At 44.2% G+C, this 14,741-nt stretch overlaps 1 protein-coding gene across 3 annotated transcripts in view; it reads left to right on the top strand.

Annotated features, from left to right (window-relative positions):
* Positions 1 to 14,741, top strand: part of SETBP1 (SET binding protein 1) — a 260,092-nt gene that overhangs the window by 16,689 nt on the left and 228,662 nt on the right. The window lies entirely within an intron of this gene.

The following is a 14,741-nucleotide window of genomic DNA, read 5'->3' as shown; positions in this document are numbered from 1 at the left end:
GTGGAGGAGGTAATGCAGAGTGAGCATCACCCTGAACTGCTCCCTGCACTGCTCCCTGCACTGCAAGGATGACCTCAAACTGTGCTTTAGAGAAACCAGTTTTGAAAGGATCAAAAAAGTTCAGCTGGACCTCTCCTATTTTGGTGTGCAATTGAGATTTCAGGTGACTTGTTACCTGAGTGATAAATGAAGGAGCCCACTTCTAAACTGCTTTTTGCCTGAGCTCTAATGCTCGGGCTTTTTGGCAGTTAAAGCCTTCAACTACATTTCTAAAAACACAGGTATGTGCATGGCGAACAATTGAATCCATTCCTGTGTACTGGACAAAGGGCTCCATTATTCTTGATTACAGCATTGTGCTAGCAACACTGTAGTTATGCTGCAGAAAATACTTCCATTATGAGTCTCATTTTCTTCCAAATGTATATCATTTTCCTGAAGTATCCTTCTTGAGAGAAATTTCTGGTACTTTAAGTTTGGGTAAAATGTGATCCTTTTATTTTTTTATTTTTTTTTCCATATAGTCAAGGGAGGTGAAGGGAGGGGAGAATAAAGAAAATCCTTTCTTTATAGGAGCTATTTTCAAGAGCACCCTTTTGTTTTGCTGGTGGCTTGACTTCTCAATAACGTGCCCTACACGTAGTCTTTAAAATAAATTTAGTTCAAGCATCTTAAGGAACACTGGGGGAGGGGCACTTTTTGGTGTCATTTTGGGTATAGTGTTTTCTGTCTAGACCTTAGACAAAGGGGCTTTGGTCTGGTTGAAGCTTTGTCACAGTACAAATACCTCACCTCTGCCTCCTTAGCATTCTGGCATTGTTATGAGTTCAGACAGGAACCCATATTTGATGAAAGACTCATGATCTCTCAGAGCTGGAAAAAATTCATCGAGGGTGAATTCATTCTATTGATCAGAGCTCAGGAGGATGACTTGGCTTTCCTGCTCATGCAGTTTGGGTCCCTTACTGTGCAGCAGGACCCACTTTTCCCAAAACTTACACAGTTGATGGATACACAAAGCATCCATCTTTAAACCTTGAGGAGGCTAATTGCCACTTGCTTTCCCTGGAGACACTCTTCCTCACAGACTTACTTAGACTGAAATTCTGATAACTCTCGATTCACTTTTTGAAGCATCAACATTTCCCATTGACTCAAGGCAGAACCTTGGGAGATTAACATTGCTCACTCTGAGAGTACTTCTTTTAGAAGCTGAACTTGAAAAAGAAAACCCAAATCAAGGGGATTTTATTCTTAGAATCCTGCTAAATGGCATACTCCATGTGCCTGAAGAAAAAAATACCTTTTTTTAGCACAGTAGAGGTTTGATCCTATAATACACTGAGAAGAGATTTTCCCATCTATTGAGATGGATGCACTGTCTTCTTAGAATGGAGCAGTGTCTTATTTCTACTTCTCTTTCCTCCCTAAATACTTGCAGAGGTCTCAGGGGAACAAGTAGCTATGTGAGACCATGTCTGTTGACAGGAAAGGTATCACAAGAAATCCCTTCTTATTGGTGCAGGGAGATAAAAAAGACTTGAAGACTGCTGCCTGTGCCACTGCACACAGGAGAATATGACTGTTTGGAAACTGGGCCTTTTATCTCTATTATCACCCAGTCAGATAGGTGTGGAAGGTATGTTCATTCCTCCATGTGGCCATCCAGAGAGGTTAAATAAGTAAAGCTAATTAAGTATAAGGAAATTATGGGAAAAAGAAAAAACCAAAACAAACAAAAAAACCCAAACCACCCCCAACAAAAGCACTGTGTAATGTTATGCTAAGGGTAATACTTTAATTGCAGAAAGATAAGGAGTTTGAAAGAAGTGGATCATGGCTCAAAGGTGGCTGCATCCAGCTTGCACTTGCGCTGTGAGGTCTAAGCTGGCTGGTGCTGTGCTCACACCCTGTGCACAGGCTGGAAGCACTTTGGGGACAGCACTGGCCTAATCTGGCCATTAAAACAAAACAAAACAAGACACAAAAAAGCCCCAGCAGGTGGATGCTCTGAGCAGATGGGGAGAGGGCTGCCGCGCCGGCGCATCCATTAGCATAACACCCAACGGCTGCCACACGGCAGCTGCTGAGCTGGGGTCATGGCAGAGAGGTCCCCAGTGGGGATCTGGAAGACCCCAGTGCTGTGATCTCAAAGGGGTTGATGCCTTGAGACATGCTGCTTGCATCACCACAATGCTAAATAACCTGCATCCCTGCAGCCGAAAGGTTTTTGCACCTGAGTGCCCTGTAGCTCATGGGTGGCAGGATCAGGCTGTGGCTGTGGACATCTTGTACCATGGGGTGATGGAAGGCACTACAGGTGAAGGAGGCTGGAAATCACTGGGAGAAGAGTTCCAATACTGGCAGCATGATTGCTCTCACAGCTGATGCTAGTGTCTCATGCCAGTTATGGAGATATTTTGGGGAAGAAAGGAGGAAGTAGCAAGTTGAAACTGGAATGGAGCTGAAGTTGCCTGTGGGTTTTCCAGGGAGAGAGATTCACACAGGTACCTTCTGCATGTATTTGCAGAACCTGTGCAAGTTGTTGGTTTAGAAAAAAAAAAAAAAAACAACTTAAAATAAAAAGACGTGATTTTCACATTTAAAGGATTCTGGTGGTTTTGATATTTCAAATTTAGGCTGTTTGTTTGCCTGTTGCAAACAATCAGTACAAGATCCAGAAAAAAAAACCTGCTACCAGCAGCAGCAGCAGCAAGGAACAACACATTTAAACCAGCAGGGCAAATCTTCAGCTGGCACCACTCCACCATCCTTTGTGGGTTTACACCAGGAGAGTTTTACCCTACATATACATTTCCCTTGTGCATGGGAGCAGCATCGTTATTTGAGTTTATCACTTTGTTTATTGATGCAGTGAGTATATGCGGGCTCCAAAGACTGGTATATAAGGATGGAGAGCTGAGCATAACCTGATCTTCCTTCAAGTTCCATGCTGGTGTCTCCAGTGGGTGGGATTGATTGTCCTGCACCTCATGGAGTAGCATCTGAATTTGTCTTTCCCCATGAGGAGGAGAAAACTCTATTAGGACTTGAAAAATCACTTAAGTTTGTTGCATAATAATTTCAGCCACATCTCCAGTGGTCCCCAGTGCTTTGAAATACCACTTCAGCATTCTTGCTGGAGTTACAATGCACACAGCACAGAGGGCAAGTAATGAAAACATGGAAGCAATTTAAGTAACAGCATGTGGGTACACAAAGGACTGGTAATGCCAGCAATGTAAAAAGAGGCTGTGAACTGGGGATATAGCATTTATTCAGTGGCCACTTAGGGAGGAAGAAGCTTTCCTAAGCTTTCCACTGCTCTGCTAATTAGGCTATAGGGGCTGGGGCCTGATTTCTAAAGCTGTGGTCCAGGGAGCAGCAGTGATTAGAAGGGGGCTCTGTGGAGAGCTATGCTGTTCATGTGCTGAGGCCTGGGGTTTTTTTGCTTTTAATTCCCGCTGGTACGCTATATTAAAAGACGTAAACATACATTAAATGCTTTCCTCATGTTGCTTTTCCATGTGAGCAATTGCCTTGGAGATATTATGTGATCATGAATGGGAGGGAAAGGAATCCAGGAGAGGATCTGACTGGGGTGCGGTTGCTGATGCCCAGGAGCAGGGAGGGAGGCAGCAGGTGAGAGAAGATCAACCTTGGATACCTCTGCTCTAATGTCCTAAATGCTTGGCTGCAATCCGAGAAATTTGGGGGTTTCTTTTAAGTCTTGACCATGCCAAATTTCCTGTCAGCTTCCTCTTGACAAAAAGCTTCCTGACCCCTTCCCGGGGCTGCATGGAAGCTGAATTGTAGCTTATGTTGTTGGAAATTTGGCAATTGGAAAGCACACATATGTGCTGTTACCATTTGCTCTTATTCCAACCCTTACGTGCCTGGGGATGGAGTGGGCTGAACCCTTGCCACTTTTAAACCTGCAAATGGCTCCATTTCCTTTAGTCTTGTTGGAGAGGGAGGGAAGAAGAAAGGCAGGAGCCTAAAGGATGTCCTGCTGGCATGCTGGCAAGCCCCGAAGCGCTGCTCTCCCACCTGCAGTAGGGCTGCTCAATTCCACCATCCTCAGCATCACTAAATGTGCTTTTTTCTTTGGATAAGGAAGCATGCTGTCAGTCTGGAAGGGCACTGGAACTGTGGCACCAAATGCAACGGAAGCAGCCCATCTGCATTGCCTGCCTGTCATGTAGCTTTTAACAAGCCTCAGATGAGCAGTATTTCCCTGGGTTTCACTCTGTTCCTTTTTTTCCCCCACCCTCCCTGCATCGCGTTTACTGCTCTGTTTTCTTCTGTCTCTAAAAATTTTCTTTGTCACCCCCTTCTTTCTTCAAGTATATCCTAACAAAGTTTTTTTTGGAGATCTCATCATATGCATAACATTCTGCTTCAGAGGAAGTAAATGTTTTGGGTTTTTTTCTGTAATTATTACTGCACTGTTTTTTTTTGAGAAATTGAGGTGAGTGAATGCATTTTATAACTGAGAGGTAAGTGGCAGAAAGTCAGTTGGAAGTAGCAGTTCCTTGTGTGCTGTCAGAAGAAACTCTATCCTTATATTTTCTTACAGCATTTTTTTCCCTTTTAGTTCCCTTAGGTATTTGCTGTTTCTCACCAGGAAGCGGTTCTAGCACTTTTCCCCTTGAAATTAATTATCTTCATTTCTCTGCCTCTGTCCCCCATAGCTTTCTCCTATAAGTTACTTCTCCTGGAGGACATCCATGCAAGGCTTTTGCTTTTGCACCCCTCCTTCTTCCAGAGGATGAAAGCTCCTCCACACTCCTCCTTTGCCTTTCTTTGCATCGCTGACTGCACATTGCACTTTTCCTCCAGGTTCTCATGTACATCTGCAGTTATTGTCAGGTTCCAGAATACTTTCCCCTGTGATTTCTGTGTATGATCATTCAGTTGCTCATAGTGCATGCTCATTCCACTTCACTAAGGGCATCCCTGTGTGTGGTGTCCTCTGAGTCAGCTCTTCCTGCTGCCATCACAAACGTGGCTTGCGGAGCTCTTGTCAGTGTTTGCTCCCTGTGGCTTAGCAAGGAGAAGGTGCTTCCACATCTGTGGCTGTACCTGCTTGAAGTGTCAGGCTTTGACCTACAGCTGCTTCTTGGATGGAGCTGTCATAGCCCCTTCAGCCTGGATCTGTTTCTGGGCTGGTTTGTTCCTCCTTGTTGTTTCTTAGTAGGTTGCCAGGTTAAAGAATAGTGGTAGAGCCCCAGAAGTGCCAACACACAGGGGAAATCATCATCTAGTTGTATTTAAGGTGAGACTGGCTTTTGAGAAGCTGAGAGACTGATTCAGAGCTGCTCTGACAGACATGAAGCTCCTGATGTTTTTACCATCTTTCTACACAAAGCACTGTTGCAAAGTCATACAAATTCAGCTTTTTGATACTCATCCCAGGTTTCTTTTTGGATAGCTTTTTTTTTCTTCTACGTTGCAGAAGACACAAAAAGAGCTGTGGCTCTTTTGTACCCTTTCACAGCAGCGACCTTGGTCTCCACACCCAAAAGAGAGCAAGAATGACTTTCTTAAAAAAAAAAAAAGAAACTTGAGTAGAAATAAGTTTTTCTATGAGCTGAGAATCACTAAAGCCCAGTTTCACCTTGATCCTTGAAGTCACCTAAGATGTCCAAACTGGGAGCTGAGTTCTCCTGGGCCTCCATGTAACCCCCTGGAGGAGGCTGTTGCATCCTGAAGGTGGTTCAGTCTTCTCTGTGAAGATCAGAAGGCTGGATTGTGGCTTTTACCCTTCCTTCTTCATCTCCTCTCCCCCTTACATCATGTCATGGTTACCTGGTGACAAAAATAAGGCAGAGTTTCTTTTCCAGCTCAGTGGAACCAGCCTGAACCAGCTGATTCCCATCCTGCACTGTCTGTCTGCTCCCAAAGAACTGTGACTTTTTTCTTTTTTTTTTTTTTTTTCCTCTTCTCTCAGATAGTCAAGTATTTCTGAAAAAAACAAATGTCTGGCAGTGTAGGGATGGGCTGAGGAAATCTAAGCAGGCTTTTTTTACTGCTTTGTGAGGAGTGCCAGATGAGGAAGATGCACTGTATTTGATTAGCTGCCACATGACCAGGGCTTGTGGAGGCCATCCGTGTTGAGGACAGGTTTTGTTTTGCAGCAGTCACTCCCACGACCGAGTTTCGATGTCCCTCTGTGACATTTCCTTGTTTGCTTCTGCTGTGCCTCTCTTTCCAAACGGTGACAAAATGTCCTCAGTGAACTTTTTGGAGCTGAGGAGATAACTGCAGGCAAGCCACTGGGGAAGCAGCAGTGCCCAGTCCTGAGAAGCTGATAGTTCAGCTGAAGGTCCTTCCTGCAAGTCCCCAGGACCGAACTGTGGGAAGGGATACACCGTGCTCCGAGCAGTCACTTTCATGCTTGGCCAAGTCAGTGCATGCTGGTTGTGTTTCGAAAGCACTGTGCCCTCCAGGCTAACAGAGAAGTGCTGGAGACATGGTGTGCTGGCATGTCCACCCTGAGCTGCAAGCCTCAGTACTTGTTGAGTTTTCATTTGCAGAGGTTTTGGGATGCACAGGGGTGTCAGACCTTCATGCACAAACTCACGTTCCTCCCAACACCAATTTTTGCATGCAGAACTCTCTTTCTTCTCCTTCCAGGTGTGCCTGACCACAGATATCTTCTGATTTACCTCCAGCTTTTTCATCTTCAGTCCCTTTTTCACACAGACATACACACACAGCTAGGCCCCTCAGGTCAGGTCTAATTGTTCACATACTTCATTCCCAGGTGGGCTTCTCATACAGTCAGTATGCATGATGGACTCCCCTTGAGTTTATTTTAATGGAAAGAGAGGCCTTCACCTGGTGCCTTTAGATTGCATTTTTCTTTGTTTTTCTAAGGGCACTGAAACTTGTGAAATATGGTTTCTTACCACTTTGCCCATACGTGCTTTCTCTGTTGTCTCATGAGTTAACTTGCTGGCCAAGCCTTCATTGGGAGCCCCTCATAGGTCCCTTTCTTCTGGCCAGTGGACAATCTGAAGAAAACTTTATTGGATTTTGCATCTCAAAGGTTTCTGCTCTCATGTGAAATTTGATAAAAATTGGTCAAAATATTCCAAAAACTTCGAGGAGAGGATCAGGCAGGCAGGCAAGGAGTTTGTATGTGCATTCATACAAGCACAGTGGGATCATGTTAGACTTGTTTCCTTAGGAAACCAGTCTAAAAATATCTGGAGTAAACATGCATTGTTTTGTTTATTTTTTTAACACGGAAACTTTTTCAACTCTTGAACCTTAAAATTACTCCATTTGATGTGTGACCCTGAAGGAAAAGTCCAGTTAGCTGTGGTTTTGTAAGAAGGTTATTTTCCATTTCTTGCCATGACCTCTAATGTGAATTAGACCAGTGGCTGTTGGCTCCTTCATTTCAGGACATGACATGCTGTTTCTACAATCATCATTAAGTTTGGATTCCAAGCTGCAGGCAGTTGCTATCAGGAGAAAGATTCCTAAGCCATGGTGCATGCGTTGGTAGCAGGACACTGCTTCCAAGTAGGGTGGTCAGCCTGGAAAAATATCTACTAATAACCAGCAAAAGACTCTGTTGTTATTTTTTTTGTTTGTTTGTTTTCTGGATCTGTGGCTAAAGAGTCAGCAGAAGGGCTAAGCTGTCTTGCTACAGAAATGAGGCTGCATATTTGAGATGTGGCTTGTTTTGTGGCCACTGTGAAACATAGCACTGATGAAGATGTTTCATGGTCATTCAAGATGGACAGTCAACTGACACAATAAACTATGTCTCTAACAAGCTCATTTTAAGATGGTGCTTCATGTTCCTATTGTACACCAATGCCTACTGTTGGCAGGTCCTACATGATGGGATCAGGGAGAACTTCTGCTCACACAGGTTCACAGATTGTTTCAGGTTGGAAGGGACCTTAAAAGATCATTGACTCCAACTCCTCCTGCAAGAAGTTCACAGGCTCTGTAGAAATAAAAGGAGGAGAAATGAAACCATCTTGTTGCTTAGTACCGTATGTGAAGCATGGTAAGGAGATTAAGAGACTCAAGGAACCTGTCAAAGACCAGGGCAACACTCAGGCATTTTTAATTAACCTGCAGTTGCTTAACCATGACACAACTGAGTCTCCCACGTGGTGGCTTGGTCTTCAAGTGCTGGGTACACTGTCCTGGAAGCCTGGAAGTCCTTGTCATAGAAACTGGTGAATTTGTTTCAGAATTATTAAATCTGCGTTTTCATCAATAGCTTAAAAATGAAATTTATCTCAGAGAAGAGGTAGGGCTTGATGAAGAAATGAGGGGAATGGAGTTTTGGGGCCTGCATGTAATTAGTCCATCTAGATGATCTTAAGAGTCCCTTCTGGTCTATAAATCCTAAAATGTGGTAAGAGTCAAATGAGGAATATTTACTGGAGGACTCATTATCTACTCATCAGTTTCTCATGGCTCTCTGTCTCACCTGGGTGGCAAGGTTTGCAGAGAGAGATGGTATCTTTTATTGACATTGGTGTTACAACAACTTACCACTATAAACCTGGGAGGTTCATTGAGGAATTTCAGCACTTTGCAGCGTCGTAGCTTCATGTGATCCTCTCTCCATCCGCACAGCTGAAAGATGAGAATCAGCCCAGAGGGGATTTGCGGGTAATTTCACCTTGCCCAATGCTCTCAGGAGGAATGTTGTGGCACAAGCAGAAGAACCAGAGGCCACGGCCCTTTTCTTTTTACTGGTGGCTCTCTCTGACCAAGAGAGGGCTGAGCGGTGGATGCTTGCCAATCAAGCAAGCACTGCCAATCATGCCCTTGCTTCACCATGGGAAAATGTCACTGGTTCCCCACCTGGTGCTTCTCTGAAAAAGCACTTCTGCAATGCACTTGGCAAGTGTTTCCCAAGAGGATACACAGGAAATAATTTCCTTATACCTTCAAGGTAGAGTCTGCACTGTAATTTCTAAATGGACTTTTTTTTCCAGTAGTTTCCTGTGAGCCTCAGTTTATGTTAAAATACTGTGCTGGCCTGGGTAGCTTCACCTAAATTACTTGCTGTATTCCTGAGTTGGTAATTTGATGAAAGCTCACCCATAAGATTAAGAAAAGTAGAGATACCTTGTCACTTTTCAGTCTATCTGTCCTGACTTAAGCCAAGTAAACAAGAAGAGATTGTGGAGCACAGCAGCTGTGTGCTGGAGATATAAGATGACTCAGTCCATCTTGGCCACATAGTTTAATAGGCCTCTGTAGAATCCCTGGGTCAGAGGCCAGCCATCATGCCCATCTTTGCCACATCTCAGTGATGTGTATCCTGGCAGGTTTTTCTTTTTGTTCCCTCCCCAGCATGGAAAGAACCATCTGCCGATTTGGCTTTCAGAAGAATTTTGAAAAATACCAATTTCCCTTTGTTGCAAGAGAAGGGGGGGTGGACATGGGACAGAAGGGAGAAGGAGAGCCTGACCTAAAACCAAGCCAGTATTTTCAGGGGTTTTAGAATAGCTTGCATTGTGTTTCCTACTCCCCAAGGAAGGGTTGTCCTCTTTCTTCTTTTCTCTTCAATTCGATTCCCTGCCACTCTGTAAGCAAGTCAGAAGCTGCAGCTGCTGTTGTCAGATGGGAAGGGAGTCCCCTTGTTTAAAACCCATGTGTTAATCCCTGGTTAGAAAAAGTAAAAAATGCTTTATACTCCCCTTACAGTCCCCTTTGCTCTTCTGCATCTTTGTTGTCTGCCCACAGTCTTGCCACTTGTGAAATCTGTGAAAACACAGAGATTGACCCCAAACAGCCTGTACAACCAAGCAGTGTAAGATAAAGGTCAACAAATAAATACAGCCAAAGAATGGACTAAGTGACAAAATCTAGTTTTTGAGAATGTTGAAGGTGTAGGAAAAGATGACAAGTGTGTTGTGAAGTCTGGAGAGAAATTAGCAGGGGTTTTGGGAGTAAGGGGAGCTGTTCTTGTCATGGTCGCTGGATATGGATGGGTAGAAATGTTTGCTCACGGGGGCCTGTGCTTTGTTCCCAGGGAAAAGCCAGAAGCCAATTGGGAAAGGAAATTTAACAGTGAGGTAAGCAGGAAGAAGTAATTGGGCTCTGACAGATGGAGATGGCCATGCAGCCAGCTCTGAAGAGGGTCTGATGGTTAAGCTGGAGGTGTGAGGGACTCAGCAAGTTTATCATCAAGTGTGATGCCATTACGCTGAAGGGTGAATGCAAACAGTGTGCTGAGGTTGAAGAAGGATGGAAGATTTATTTATTTTGACCATGGCTTTTTTCTCAAAAATACCTTCCTATCTTACCTAGTGGAACAAGGAAGTGAATCATCACAGAGATAGGGAGAAAAGAGTTAGGTGATGGACGGTACAGACAGAAAATTGGAGGCAAGTGCTTTGTAACTATTGTGGCTGAGCACTTCCCAGAGAGTGTAGGTTTTCAGCACTTTCATAAGATTATGTCTAGTCTGCAAGCAAACAATTGAGAGAGACAGAGGTTTCTCACCCAGGACCACTGGAGGAGGCATGCCACATTCTCACATTCTGTTGCTACAGCTTCAACAAGAATCTCTCCTCTGCCAAGCCTTGTGCCCACCCTTCTGGCTTTGTACTTCCACCAGGCTTCCATGGCCACCCGTCTCTCTCCATACATGGGATACAGGAAACAACCAGGCTCCCTGTGGGTCCTCCTTGCCATCCTCTCTCAGGTTTAGATACAGGGGTAGACCAGCAGCACCCAGTCACTATGGCATCCCATGGCATGGGGTGGACTGGCCGGTGGCCAAAACTTCTCTTGCCTCTGCTCCTTCCCAGCAGATTACCTCTGCTCCTCATACTGGGGGCAGGAAGGAGCTGGCAGCTGCTGTCTGTCCTCAACTCCTGCCTCAGTCCCTTCCCCGTCATGGCCCCTTGTTAATAAAGAGGCGTAATTGGGAGCCCTCTCCCCGTCCTGTCTGGTGTGAGGCCATTTGTGTGCCGGAGGAGGAGGGGCAGATCCGGCACTGGTGGGGGGGGTTGGCAGCAGGGGAGAAAGGGAGGGAAAACTCTTTTGTTTGTTCAACTAATTTAGGCCTCAGATGTTTGGGAAAAAAAAAAAAAAAATTTCCTCAAAACAACAAACAAAAAGCAAACAAACAGAAAACAACAAAAAAACCCCCACAGCAATACCACCCCCACACCCCTCCAAAAAAGCAAACAAATAAACAAAAAACCAAACAAAATCCAAGAGAAAAAATGAAAGAAAAATGCCTCTTGATGAGCATTGGTAAAGGTGTGCTCCTAGCACATAAAAATACCATGATAGCAGAGGAAACAGAGCACAGTGAAGAAATTTGCATTTAGCAGTTTTGTCTCTCAAGTTTGTCAGGAGAGATGTGAATCACTGAAAGAAACCCCCAATACTAAAAAAACCCAAAACCCCAACAAACCACAGTAAAATCGGTTTCAGACCTTCACACACTAATCTCCACATCCCAGCATGGGTTTCAGTTTTGAAGGACTGAAAGCAGAGCACAGGGTGAGGGCTGCATCGATTGCTGAGTGTTTGATTTGTGTTTGCTACACTTAGCTGGACTGAGGTGAAGTGTAGGAGAGTTGCTGTTTTAGCCAGCTGGTGAATTTTGCTTGTGCCTTATATGTGCTAGCACATTGCCTTTGAATTTGAGGCTTTCTACTCCTACTTCATGTGCACCAGCACATTGCCTTTGGCTCTCCTATGTATCCCCATTCCCCATCGTTCCCTTTAGACATCTGTCTTTTTTTTTTTCTTCTTTAAATGGAAATGGAAATTCAAATAAAAGAGTAACAAAAATTTTCTTATTCCTTTAAGTTCAGTAAAACTCATTTTTAAACCCCACTGAGGGACCTAAACTAAGTTGAAAGTGTCTGTCCTGTCATGGGTGGGCTTTGCTAGTGAAACATTATTTAAACTGTGTGAAAGTTGCAGAAAAATGCACATGGGATAGGCAGATTTTTTTTTTTTTTTTTTTTAAGGTAGAGAATAGGATAATGATGTGAAAGAATGAATTAGTTATGGCAAATCGTATTAGTGTCCATTGTAAGCAGAGAAGCAGAGACATATGGGAGCACTTGCAGATTATTCCTTGTTTATTCAGCTTCGTAACCGAAACAAATTTTTTTTGCATACTGTTACTTATTTGGCAACTGGAGGGGTGTGGAAGGTGTGTGTATATGTAGCAAAAAGGGGGGGGGATGGGGGAGGGGGAATGCAGTATTGGTATTCCATTAAAACCGATGCTTGGTGCTTTGTTTGTCAGGTTTTGGCAAGGCTTTTTACTTTGAAAGCCATTCAGAGAGGATCGGAGCAGATGGCAGGGAGATCCTGTTTGTGTTATTTTTGGACATTCCCATTGAAAGTCTCAGATTGTTGTCCTTTTTCTCCCCTTCCCCCACTTGTCTGTGTTTTATTTTCTTCCTTCCTTTCGTCTTTCCTTTTTGAGAACTTTTTTTTTTTTTTTTAGCCTATATTATTAATAATACAGCATCACCTAAAAACTGAGTGTGATTCTGATGTAGAAAGATGTGGATCCTTTATTTCTGTCTGCTTAGATTTGGAAAAAGTTGCAGGGGAAACTGTCTTCTCTGAAAGGAGCAGTGTTAGGAGGGCAAGTTGGGTAGGGGTGGGAAGCCAGACTGCCAGTTTGGTGGGTTCAGCTCAATAGCAGCACCCCTGTAGATCAGCAGCCCAGGCAGCAAGTTTAGATTGAGGGTCTCCAATAAAACAACTTCAGTAACTTGCGTGACACAATCTCATGACCTCTATCTTTTTTAAGCCCTCATGGTGGAAAGGGCCAGCTGCAGATAGACTGGAAAACTGAACTATGCCCTGGCTCTTCATGGTGGTCTTCCCATGTCATTGGTGAGATTCATTGGTCTTAGGCTTCCTGGAAGGCTTTTGTTCTGCCATCATCTGTGTGCAGATTGTGCTGGGAAGAGAGAACTTCATTGCCTCGCATTCCTGGTATAAGCAGTTTTCCCAAGCAGTAATTTAGCTTCATAATTCATAACAGCACTGGAAACGCAGTGCTTTTCACATGGAAGTCTTCCTGAAGCCCTTCACAACCTTCATGCAGGCAATCCAGCAAAGCTGAGGCTGGTCCAATCAGATAAAGCACTTGGCTAGGCCAGATCTATCAGCAAGGATGTGCACACACAAAGATGAGAGGTCTTGGCTGGGGCTGGTATCCAAAAGTTCAGGTGATTCACCTGAAGTTCATCCAGATGATTAAATCTCTTACACTAAGCTGGAAATCTCGAGGGAACAAGCTTTCTCATGTTCATTCTGTCAGTGGTTACTCCCAGCAAGGAGCAGATACTTAAATCTTCAGATCTTTACATCAGATGATATAAGAGGTGCTTTTTCACAGAAAAATGGTCTACAATGACATTAAGCTTTGTATCAGAAAAGCGAGCAAATGAACTCTGCAGACTTTATCGGTCATAACCCTTTAAGACAGTTCAGTGCAGGTTTTGTTTGAGTTCAAGGTGATGATTCATGTTGGTTTTTAGATTGCTTGAACCTGTATACCCACATCCTCAATAATTTCTTTTTTTTTAACCAACACACTGAGGGAACCCACTTCAGAAATGCTCATTTTGTTCTTAATTCAATGAGAGATCAGAAGCTCTGCTCAGATGGCAGTGGGTGCCTGGAATGCATGAAGTGATGTCACTTGGAGTGCATTTTGCTGGCTAGAATATGCTACAGAGGTTAAAAAAAAAAAACAAAACACCGAAGCCTCACCTTCTTCTTGCTGTTACCTCTTGTTAGACAATCCCCTTGGCAGTATCCCCTTCACATCCCCTTGGCAGTATTTATGCTCGGCAGTGCTGACTTTTACACCTGCCTTATTAAAGTTTGGCAGCTAGTTGTTACTACCTACTGGACAAGCCTTCTGCTCCGAGGACCTTCCCCTGCTCCTGGGGTGGCACGGCTGCTCTGCCTGATGAGGGTTTCCCCTTCAGAGCTTCCAGTGGTAAGGGCTTCCCTGGTCTGGCATGTTGAGAAAGGAGCCAAGCAACAGTCTCAGCCTAGACAAAAGGCAAACTCGACCTACTATTTATGTAGTTACTTAAACATGATTTAACCTAAATAATGCACACTGTGACTTGGCTGGGGGAGAGGGGGGAAGGGGAAAAGAGGAGCTTGCTTCTAATGAGCTGGGAGACAGCACAATTAATTACGTATGAAGGACAGATAACAGACAGCAAACTGTCTACAGCAGAGAGAAACAAAATACCGATGTGAACAATTAAAAGTGTCCACGTGACAGAAGGGTCAGCAATTTCTCATAGAGCGGGCGGCTGGGCACGACCCCAGGAGAGCTGCAATGGATGCTCAGATGAGCTGGCCTGGGGGGAGGCTGGGCAGGCTTGGGCTCCTGGTGTCCTCTGCCATCAAAGTTGAGCATGAGTTTCTGACAGGCTGTGCTCTGGGCATTATTTTCATCATATGCACTTTTGACAGCGGAACTGTTAGCTACTAATCTCCGTGACATGAGAGACGGGGAGGAGAGAAGCTGGGGTGGTAGAAGAAATGCTCCACAAGCAAGTGGGTATCTGCCTCAGGATGCCATCAGATGTACAGAAGAAAGCCAAGATGATGGAGATCTTACTTCCTCTTTTTTTTTTTTTTTTTTTTTTAATATAAAAAATTGCTAATTTTCCTCATCGTCTTCCAGATGCAGAAGCATGAATCCCAGCTGCTGGTATATCAAATTCTTTGAGGAGTGT

Source organism: Calypte anna, chromosome Z (assembly GCF_003957555.1).
Source record: "Calypte anna isolate BGI_N300 chromosome Z, bCalAnn1_v1.p, whole genome shotgun sequence".
In the NCBI taxonomy this organism is placed as follows: Eukaryota; Metazoa; Chordata; class Aves; order Apodiformes; family Trochilidae; genus Calypte; species Calypte anna.
Note: the sequence above shows the minus strand (reverse complement) of the source record. Positions and strands in the feature narration are given on the sequence as shown.